Raw genomic sequence first — 12,193 nt, 5'->3', positions numbered from 1 at the left:
GCGGAAGTTTAAGTTTATGTTTTAGAAAATGACTGTTTAACGCTATGTAATAATCGTGTTTACAATTTTGACAGAAATCCAGTTCTAAATCGTGTTAATGTTCAACTAAAATGATAAAATAACAAGTACCTCATTCGTGAACAGACGTTTCGTTCATTCTTATAAACCTTACATCCATAGATATTCCTTTATAGATTAATAATATGAATCGATTCGAGTACATCGTGTAGCGGTACGTGTTTGCGATATTGGCAAAAGGATACGTGGACAGGCATATTACCGAACAGCAACAGTATGTAATTATTTCGCAATTAACAATATGTAATTAGAGAAACATATGAAATATAAATCATAGTGGAGCTCTATTTATCTGTATGCATCGACGGACAGACAGATAGTTCACGTCCAAAGTATACATACATTATAAAGGTAGGAAAGATGTTACTTTTCATAGAAAATTTCTACGATCGATTGGAATGGCGAGTAAGTAAAAGGAAACAGGAGAACAAGCAAAGGAAGCGCGCGGATGAGGATCGAGGCTCGCGTAAGTATTCAAAGATCGATCGAAACTCGACCTGATTCTCGGAAGAGTTGCTCGCGGCCGATTATTATTCAGCTCGGAACCGATGTAATAATAAATTATGATTCTCTTTTGAAATAGGTGGGTGCCAGGCAGATTCCTAACGGGGCTGGAGGCCCCATATTTACGATTATAATGTCCGCATAGCATTATTTCGATCTGGGAAACGCGAGCATGACGGAATGCCACCGGCCCGTCATGTTGCCGCATAACAATACTCGCGATCCTTCACCGCCATTGTTATTCGAATCAGATATGAATATGATTCACGTGTTCCGATCCGTATGTATGATCGATGCTGAATGAATGTGCCGAATTTCTTTTTTATCCACGAACGCGCACGCTTTCGGAAACGTTCGAATCATTGAATGGACTCGTCGTATCGTATGCCCGAGCATACTATAAACTGCATGCTACAAACAGTGGAGTCTCGTTTAACCCTTAGAGTTTAAAAAGCACGTACCTACAGATATCTTGGGGAGAAAGGCAGAAAATAAAATATGTAGGAATACGTGGAAAGTTCAATGATGAACGAGAATCGACGATTAGACTGCGGGTGTTTACGCGCGCGTTGAAAATTTAGATAATACGCAAAGATATGTGAGATATATTATTACATATAATATGTTATAATATTTAGAAAGATACGATGAAAACTTGAATTTCCTTAAACATGTACAGAATCTATGACCATTGATTCTGATTCTGATTCTGATTCTGATTCTGACTCTCTATTTTCGTTGATCGTAAAACAAAGAGTAACGTAGCCTGTGTGAATACTGTTGTTCCTTTCTCTTATTCATTCACCTAGCAATTTCCTGATATTTGAGTGTCGCCCCCGTTGACTTTGAATGAGTCGAAAATCGAATACGTCAGGCCCAAATGTGTCTCAACTACGTCCGAACAACATTTGCCTCGTATTTCTTATCGAAAATCAGTATTCCTGTCATTCATGTGGCAAAACTTGCATTTTTATCTATACGAATTGACCGAAAATTTAAATTAGTATCTGATTCTTGAAAATAAGAAAAGAGGAAAAAGGCGAATGAAGACTCACACAACACGTTGAAAGAATTTTGCGATTCAAATTTCAAAGTTCGATCTGTTGCAAGTTTCTAAAAATATCGGTTATTTGGGTGAAAAAGGCAAAAGGAATAGCATGCCGAGCTTCTACTTTGACCAAGTCTTGAAATATTAAAATTCATATTATTTTTTCGAACGTCCTGTCTATATTTGTTCCTTCGTACGTTCTAGTTGATCTTTGATTTTTCGAAGAAACGAATAAAGCTAAACTTTCCGAGCGAAAAAGAACGGTCGAATCATTTTTTTGACAGAAGATTTTTTAAACAGGATCTTTCTATTCCTAGCCGAAGAATAGGATCCTTTGACTTGTGAATTCAACCTCGTAACTTTGTGAAAACAGAGAATCGAGTTTACATTTCTTTGGTACATAGTTTGGAAGTTCAGTTGATTACATTTGACACTAGTTACACTTCGGTTCAAGTCAAGTCACAGTTTGCTCTTAAGATCTAACGTCGCAGTTTGTTATCGAACAATTAGTTACACCTTGTAGTTGAGATCAAAAGCCTCGATGTAACATCTCTATCTCGTCTATACGAACAATGTGTCGGATAACACTGTGATACGTTGACGAGTTGATATCTTGATATATGTGTATATACGTATATCATACTTACATACATACATCATACTTACTAAATACTATTGAATTGAAGTTTATCGATGTAATAAATAGATGACTGTTCATATACCTTTATAATCTCTGAAAGTATCTCGTATGTTTGAAATAGCTGTCTCGTACGTGCATCTTCGAATGTGAAATTTCAAACTTGACCGATATAATAAACATAACAGCGACGACTCATTATCCGTATAAATAAATACAATGACGATGATAATAATAATGAGCTACGAAAGAAAAATTGATGAATATCGATTCGGTAAAATCAAGGTGTACACGAAACATCGTTTTATAACATTATATTATAAGATTATATAATAACATTATATTATAAGATAGAAACGCGGTTCCGTATTCGTTGGTACGTTAACTCGGTGAATCGCGGCGAACGCGTAGAGGCTATGGAAATAAATAGCTTGGTTCTTTAAAGCGCAAACGTGACAATTCGAGTGCACTGGAAAGCATAGATATCGAAAGCGGAGAGGGCCCGGCTGGTCGTTTTCCAGCGGGCGAGTACGCGACGTCTGCTACTCGGCCACTTGGCGATTCCGCGCGCGGATCTTAGACGCGTGACCTGGACGGTTCCCACGCAGGACACGGAACATCGTCGCAACCGGCTGACGTGTCACATACATACGTGATCATGTTCTAATGCATCGCGCGCCCCTTGGAAATTACAATTAGGTGACTAGACGAGCAAGTAACCACCAATCGGGTCTACTGGATCGTTAAGCCTCATGTTGGATTTTCATGCGTCTGTATTTACGGATTGTCGGTTCGTTCAAGAGTCGAATCGTTCGATACATGCATGAATAAACGGCGTGTCGGAGGAAAACGAAATAGTCTTGGCGTTAGACGAGTGCTATTCGATTTTTCAAACAGTAGAAACATTAACCCTTAGAAGCTATCGCCAAAGAAAATCACGTTCACGCTATCACGCGTGAAATTTTACTCCGGTACTTTCCATTATCCTTTCTATGATATTGCCTATAGAAATAAATAACGTATACAGCGGTGTACTATGCTGAGACGTAGAAAAGTTGTTATTTCCAGCGGTTACAAATAACACGGCGACGATAATAATGAAACGGAATGGGGTGAAATTTCAGCCATGATAGTCTTTCGGGGTTAATTTATTTGGACAAAGCGAAGGTAAGAATTTATAACGAAAAGTTCTTAAAACCGATGGAAGCCACCGAGCGGAATATTAAATAGCACTGGATGGACGTACATATGTATGTAGTTACAAAGTTCCCACTCTTAAATTTTAATATTTAAACCGGACACCGTGGCCAAAATACCTACTCCTTTTGTAAGTTCCAGTCATGTATCTGGACATAAGAAAAGCAACAGCGATATCATCTAAGAGGCATAAAGAGAGAAAGTCATGTAAATGGAAGCAGAAAAGATTGAAACAAAACTGAAGGCGCATCCAGAGTAGCTATACGAGTTGAATATTACAGAATGTAACACTGTTGCGCGGAATATTTAATGTTTGAAAACAGGTGGCCGTAACTTTGCCAGAAAAGACGCGAAACAAAAATTACTAAATCTCCCTTTTATAGTTGACAGATTCGTTTTCAGTGTCGCGTGAGAAACTTTTATCCCACGAGACGCTTGCATTTATGTTTTTTCATTAGATTCGAGTTTCTTACGTCTAGATCCGCGTGTCTAGGAAATCGCAAAGTGCGAAAATGCGCAAAACGCACACGCAAGAATATATAAAATATGCAAAATAGTTTCATTATATTTTGCATATTTTTGCTAAAGCACGCCTAAAGAACGATATAATTGTTTGATATCTATGTGACTCACCGCATCGATGTACTGGCAATCTCTTTGAGGGTGACGAAAATTTCAAACAGCAAATCTCCAGGTTGTCGTCCATGCAGATCCGTCGATCGTTAGAAGCAAGTTTATCCTGGAATCCTCCGGGATCGTTTCTTGCATCCCCGTCAGCTCGAACGAAGGGGGACGCGACGGTTCGAGTTTTGCACATAAATCTGGTCTACCTACGGTGTTCTGGCTCCTCCTGGGACTTGGTTCCACGACAGTACGGAAAAGGACTCCAGGAAGACTTCTCTTTAGAAGATTGCTGGACACTCGTTACCCCTGTCGTCGAGGAATCTCACTTTGAACTTTGCCTTGATGCATCTCGTTTCTACAACAGCGGATACATTCGTGAAAATATACTACCATCTTTTAACATGTTTATCGAATCTGTTGACATTATGTTGTTTCATCGAATATTAAAAATCATGAGTGAGATATTTTGGAAATGATTGTTTAAACAATGTTTGTAAGTGAGTTGGCGAGCAAACGTTACGTTCGTTTTTCACAGTATCTTATAACGGTTATAATAAGCGGATAATAGTTTTAAAACACACAAAAATATGAATGATGTAAAGATTCTAACAGGCTTAGAAAATTTTCATAGAAAATATGTAACAATGCTTTGTTTCCTAAGATGCATATCTATATTAAATACTATATTAAATAACGAGTATACTATATACTATATATATATTAAATATATTATACCGTTTTGATATTTTCAATATATTTGCATGATTTGGACGACTAATATCGTCACATACGTATATTTGATAAATAATAAAGTAGCATGAAATAACAATAGCGAATAGGATAACAAGCAACAATTTAACTATTTTACCTAACCTAACACTCTTTTTTACTTTCGCGACATAGTTGGATTATCGAAAAGTCGAAAAGACAAAGCATGCATAAGCAGTGTAAACAGTGTGTAAGCATCCTGATTCAAATTCTCCAAGAAGATACAGTAGCAAGTACATTTTTCAACGTTAAGAATATGATTCTTTTAAAATATGATTTCGTTGAAGAAACGACATACGTATACTTATCGTTGGATGTTAGCGTTGATTGATAATGGAATACAGGTTAAAGTGCACAAACTATTCATATATGTATGCACGAAAGAATGCAACTATGCCATATGCTTCTTTTCCATGCTAATATGGAATTTAATTTTCGAAATATTTCAACTAATCCAAATACTTAGTAGCGTATTACGATATAAGCTTACCTGTGTATCAATGACAAATCGTTTGACAATTTTAGGATAAAATAACTGTCACGCGACCAACACTGAATCCCGTGAAACCCGCCTTTTTTGCGAGAAGCACATAAAAACGCGCAAGTAGTCCGTTGCCTTGCCGATAGATGGCAGTTGGTAACAGTTGTTCCGTAACAAGATTTCGTGAAAAAGGTGCGCGACTGAATATTTCGTTTCTTGATGTTTTGGTATAGAATAATTCAAAGTCCGATAGTTTAAACGTGGAACAGTGTAAAGTGACTGTTTATGCTTTCGTTTGTGATACGAATTATACTTTACGATTCATTTCTGTATGAATAGGAGAACCATCGACAGTATGGACTATTTGAAACGGATGAGCGGCAGGTTAATTTTTTAATAATTTCATAAATTACAATTAAAAATTATTAATTGGACAATGGGATGTAAGAATAGAGTACCGTTGTGTTTTCTGTCCTTTCATTTTCATGAGAGATGCGAGGAGAACTTGCTTGGTATTTCATGTACTTGATGCTTGCAGTTGTGGTCTATCAATCATTTGCTATAGGCGATGCACAGTTCTATAATATATACGAATGATACGACCGTCGCGCCGTTGCGTCGTTGGAACGATCGTGCATTCAAAATAAGCAAGAATGGAATATGCGCGAATATTATTTTCATCGTTTTCTTTTTGTCACTTTTGGCGTTAGTCGTATACATTTTTAACGTAAATTTCTTACCAAATTAGCTCCCGTTAGTTTTCAGTTCCTGAAACAACAAATTTTCGAAATACAAGATCTTATTCGTTATGACATGAATATCTAATATCTAACTGTATGAATTTACAATATTCAACGTTTCCAAATTTCCAAAATTCGGTCCACTAGATTTTTAATGCAAAAATTTTTTTATATCTAGCCTATCCCACCGCTTTTGTCCATTTGAAATACCTTCGTTATCGCGTATAACACTTGTATGACAGTTCTTTATGCTGTCCCACGATAAATGTTAAATAAGTTTTATATTCAGAATTCGCGATTGCACTTAATTTACTTAACTGAAAATCAACATTTTCTCTGTTAAAATTAATTCTCAATACAACCATATCCGTGTATTTCTTCGAACGACTACGACTTTTACCAGTAATATTTTCACATCTTATTTGAAATAACGAAGATATTTCAGATGGACAAAGTTGGTGAGACGGGCCACTCTACGTGTATAAGATTTTTTATATTCAATTTTGTGAATACCAAAAATTCGAATTCCTTAGCTCGGTACGCAGCTTTTTTTAATTAATTAAATTTAAATTAATTAGAAAGAATCTTAAAAGATGCAACATTTATCAAAACAAATTCTTCAATTCTATACTCAGCTGTGATATGTGATATACCAACAAAGAACGATTTCAATGATTTTTTAAATAAGAAGTTGTTCACGCATACGTATATGTTGAACAACTTTTTCCTTATATATAAGCAGTAAACGGCCCTATCTATCGGAGATATTCGAAACATCTACTATCGATACCGTTACAGTGAATTCTTCGTATGATTATCGTGCGTGCACGATACATCGGTATATGCGTTAATAACGTTAATATCGGTTGCCGGCTGGCTTACGGTTTACGGCGGTTTATCTACGGACGTGATTATATTATATGCTCGTGAGCGATCCGTTTATATGTCTAACGTTTCAATTTGTAAACATAGGGAGTTGAGATCTTTCTGCGTTTCTTAAAACAGCTTCTTTGTATGCGATACAATGTTTACCTAGGAGGCGTGCGATTGTCGATTCTTCGGTTATTAGTTACTTAGTGTTACATGGACGTTGGACTGCCGTTGATCGTTCGCTCGGTCGACAGTTATCGGTGAACACCTCGTATATACTATAAACTAAAGGGACGGAGTTAGCTTTGGGTTAGTTCATTGTATCTCGCAAAGCGGTTAACGGCTAATACTGACACGTATTCTGCCACGGGCGCGCAATTATAAGCAGAATTCGCTGTATCGATACTTTTTGCGAATATCTCGGAAACTAGGGCCTTCGGCTGCTTATATGTAAGAAGAAAGTTGTAAATCCAAGCCCCGACAACAAATTGAAAAATCATTGAGATCACTCTATGCTGGTATATCGAACAAGACCCACGACATATTCAACTTTACGCGTAAATTGCTAATATTAAAGAACTGTTCACCCAGTTATTCAACAGCAATTATCGTACCTCGAAATGACAAGCAACTCGAGACAAGGTACTCGAGTCTCGCAGGCATTTTCGAAAATATTACGCTGAAAATTCAATGTTCTCGGCGGTAGTCGTTATCGATTTTTCAATGAACCGGTCTATATTCGCCGTAATCGTAGTACGCCGGATAAACGATGAACTCGCGGTTCGGTCTCGGTTCAGTCTATATATACGCAGCTGCCCCAGACAAATTAACCGGCAGCGCGAATGCGGATTAGAACAAAGGAATTTCATCTTCGCCGGCAGTTCATAATCTCGGTGAGAATGGACGAGAGGTGTGTGTCATAAGCGTCGCAGTCACGGGACGCGCGCCGGCCGTGCCCCGTAATAAATAACCACGGTAAGTGCACAGACGACGCGCACTAATAATTATAGCTTTGTTCCATCGCGTACACGAGCAGCCATCCGACCGTGCAAATTAACCGGCTGACCATTATCGATGAGACTACGACGGCCTTGCTTTCCTCTTCTATTCGACGATTTGAAAGAAAGCCCGGAATTAATTTTAGAAGCTACCATTTTTGGGATTGCCGCTTTACTTTTATTTATCCGTATCGTTAGAGTTCATTTAGTTTCTGGATGTTTGAGATGCAGTCCAAGAAACTGTTGGCTGCTCGTTTACACAGTAATTTCTGCATGAAACTCGAATCTGGATCGATACTTGATAACTTTATTCTACGATATGCGTATGATACAGATGTAGAAGTAGCTTTGAAATGTGGATTAACTCTCTAGCATTCTGTTAACTCGACACGTTGCGACTAACGTAACAAACAAGTACCTATGATCGTGATATTGTTTTAAAATGAAAATTTTGAACAAAAATAAGAATCATACGAATCGATAGGTACATTTTTGAAATTGTATTAGGTTCTTGTACAGAGAAACGGTAATGTTTTTTTCCCTAATTGTACAAACCGATTTGACAAAAATCTGATATTCTCTCTGTTTATGACTTTCGTTCACTTATACCGTGCCTTGCTACAGCTATAACAGGTAGCGAAGAAGGCAAACTTGACTAGCAGATTGCACGATGACTCGGTCATATTTCAAACCACCCAATAACTTGGAACCTTGTAAAAACGTTCGAGACGTATCGATTACGTTGTCTCTTCTTTTACCTACTACACATTTCTCGAATCGATGAGAACGCGCAACATTCTACTTCGCACGATCCATCGCCCAAGTCTAGGAAAAAAAGGGGGGGGGGGGAGGGAGGAGAAAGCGAACCTCCTCTAGTAATGAAGTCCTGCGACGAGAATGTACTTATAGAATGTACTTATAAACTGGAGTATTTATCTATAGTATCTTCTAGAATTCGTTATTTGTCTATTTTTCATATTAAAGAGAAGAAGTATATGCAGGTATTATTGATGTCCAAATCTGATTTTTCATTTTTCACTCGTCCGATTAGCCACGGTGCATCAAACACTCTACTGTACGCGATGCTCGTGTCTTTACCGGGATGTGTTCGTCATGAAAATAGAATTTCATTCAGTCGAAATACACGCAGACCAGTTGTGACCTTAGCGGTTCTCATTTGGTGTCACTTGAACATTTTTATCCCGTGATTTCTATCAGAATTTAATATCAAAGCGGAACATTCTTTAATCATACGAGCGAAATTTGAAATTTGAATTGAAGTTGTTTTGCCGTTTGAAATAAAAATAAATCAATAGACGATAGATAATCTTAGGTAGGCATACTGTAACAAGAAGAGATTCGACGGAAAGTATAATATAGTCGGAAAGTGAAGGAGAAGATGATTCGGACAGGAATATCGTGGTGATTTTAATACGTAAATCCGGAAGATCCGGGCACAGCCGCAGCCGCTGGAACAGTTCGTACAAGTCGAAGCACGAGGGGCGCAGGTACCATGGAACTCTTCGTGTTTAACGATAGGATCGGCGTTAAATCGTGGCCATCCGTTTGGCCGATGCGACGTGTCCGTCGTGTATCTCATAAATCGGCCGGCCGACGAATGTAATTTGACGTGACAAATGGCAGATGTATCGATAGCGGCAGGGTCGAAAACACGCGAGTCCGTGTTCTTCATCCGTGCGTGCCAGAGAAAAGGAAAGTTGACCTGATCAACTTCACGTTCGAATTATTAGTGGAAATGTGATCTGTTCTCTTCGTGTAGCAAATCGTACTTTTTGCCACGTTCCTTTCACTTTTTACTCGTCTGCTTCCAGTCGATGTAAATGTAAATAGGTAGAAAATTATTTATTTATTTTCTTATTTATCCATTTACTATGTATTATTTATGTATGGTTTAGGAGTTTTAAAATATCAAATATTAAATATACAATTAGAAATTGGAAATTATCCATGTGAAACAGTTCCAAGTAAAGAGATGACCCTTAAATTAGATACGTAAATTCTATCCAATTGTTTAAATATAAAAGGAAAATTACGTACGTAATAATCAGGTATAGGTATAAATTAAGTCGGAATGTATGACAATGAGTTTGTAACATCAACGAATCGTCTAAAAACCACATAGGGATAAATTCGTTCCTACGTTTAGTTTTATTTTCGCACATAATTTGCGCATAATTTATCGTTTCAATAGACATTTTAATATAACGATACGTGTATGCGAACGCGTTAGTGGCTAGAAGCGGAATAGGTCATTTGTAAAGTTTCCCTAGTAATCAATTAAGGACTGCTTCTTATCGGTCTTCTACTTTTAGCTTTCGACAAGGAACGAGCTTAGTCGACTTCGTTTTCCAATTGCGTCAGTTGTCTGTGTGACACAACAGGAATAATTTTAAGCGAAAACAAACTAAGGTACGTACATACATACACCGTTATTTCGTGGTCTGTGCTGATAGACCATAGCGATCATTGAGAAAATCGAATTTTATCATTTCTTCTATCTATCTTGGAATTTTCCTTCTGCCAACTTTTATTTCGTAATCTTAATTTCTTTGTTGTATAATTTTAAATACTTGGTTGAAAACTGACAACATAAGATCGTGGCATTATTTCTTCCAAAAGCCAATATGCATATTTAGAGAAAGAAAGGTAACTATTTTAGAATGATACGAGATACGAAAACATGTGGCTGTAAGAATTACGATCGAAAGAAATTAATAGTTGGCAAGTTTCAATTTCTCATACAACGATTACACGTTCGGAGTAAAGATGATCTACAACCGTTTCAAGAATCGAAATCGATATCATAGCTGCTTTCAATATCTCAAGCATATTGTACGCTGGACGATTTCCTTTCGCCTTTCGATCGGGTTACGGTCGATGATTTATCGAATTTTGATTAGAATCGAAAAGTATCGTATATCTGCATAATAGGTTTTGGATCAATGAACGAACACCGGCGCGCGTCGAAATAGAAAAAAGACATCGACAAGGTGAATGAAAGGATCGTTGACGACTGGATGATGACCGAGCAGATATCTGTTGTTCGGCGTCCTTGAAGAGGAGCTATTCCTCCAGGTGTTGGTCACGGATGATGATCCCGGCTACTCGGTCGTCGTAACGAGCGGATCGAACTCGCGAAAAAACTCCGTATTCCTGTCAAAACAGCCATCGAACAGACCGATCCGTCGTTTTTTCGTCGTCGCTGCTTTGTCGGGAACACTCGCCATAGTTTCGCGCAATGATGATGACGCGAAGATACTCGTAAAAAATTTCGTTCAAAGAATACTTTGATCTACAAAGACTCGATTAATTCGGAAATATTCTGTTAACGGTAGGGAATCACATATATTTTCGGAAAATTTTATACACGTTCAATTGGTGGAGGGACAATTCTTGTACTACATACGTATAGTATATGAAAAATTAATCGAACGTACTCGTGTAGCATCGACATGCGCCATAACAATTCTAAAATATTCTGTTATGAACTTGTAACCTGTGCGCGCACGCCTCTGTGTGCGTGTTACGAGAATGATGTTTGATCGGATAGATCCGGAGGTTTCGTGGACGTCGGGAACCGGAAGCACGGGTATCATGACACGATAGGCTTCGTCGCACTTATTCAATACCGGTGCAATTCAATAACGTCAGTTAATACGCTGTAGCGCTGGTGGCTCTATGGGACCATGTGTAACTCGAGCGGTTTGCTATTATGCGTTTTTCGAACGAACAGCGATGGATGCGGACCCAGTTTCGATGTTATCGATACCATCGTCATTCGAAATTGTTGCATTTGTGCGGATTCTTTGTGCGCTCTTCCGTACATAGATCGGTACATGATGAAATATTTATCTCTTACGAGCACGCGTCCACTTATACCGACAATTAACGAATAATATTTGGAAAATGACGTTGTTAATGTTATAAAAGTAGATGCGTGCTAATAACCGCTGTTGATAAAATATCTAATCAGTACACCAGCATATACGCGTATTCTACTTTAAGAAAGTCTTGGATTCTGTTCGTTTCCATATGAAACTTTGTTCCACCAGTTTCATTGCATTTGAAGAAAATTGTATTTTTCGATTTCATTAGCTATCCTGAACTTGTAGTTTCGTTGCTAAATTTGGAACTAAAGAAGTGCCTAAATTTTCTGACTCTGTTCTTCGATTCGATATTTTATTGACAATTTTTATGGATTCGCAGGACTCTTTCGATTTTAATCGA

At 37.8% G+C, this 12,193-nt stretch overlaps 1 long non-coding RNA gene across 1 annotated transcript in view; it reads right to left on the bottom strand.

Annotated features, from left to right (window-relative positions):
* Positions 1 to 5,444, bottom strand: part of LOC126919991 (uncharacterized) — a 72,429-nt gene extending 66,985 nt beyond the window's left edge. Inside the window, exons 1-2 of the long non-coding RNA XR_007711859.1 lie at positions 5,347 to 5,444; positions 4,098 to 4,443 (exon numbers count right to left, since the gene is read on the bottom strand). This is a non-coding gene — a long non-coding RNA (uncharacterized LOC126919991). The remainder of the gene's footprint in view (positions 1 to 4,097; positions 4,444 to 5,346) is intronic.
* Between the last annotated feature and the right edge of the window lie 6,749 nt (positions 5,445 to 12,193).

Source organism: Bombus affinis, chromosome 9, assembly GCF_024516045.1.
Source record: "Bombus affinis isolate iyBomAffi1 chromosome 9, iyBomAffi1.2, whole genome shotgun sequence".
NCBI classification, from domain to species: domain Eukaryota; kingdom Metazoa; phylum Arthropoda; class Insecta; order Hymenoptera; family Apidae; genus Bombus; species Bombus affinis.
Note: the sequence above shows the minus strand (reverse complement) of the source record. Positions and strands in the feature narration are given on the sequence as shown.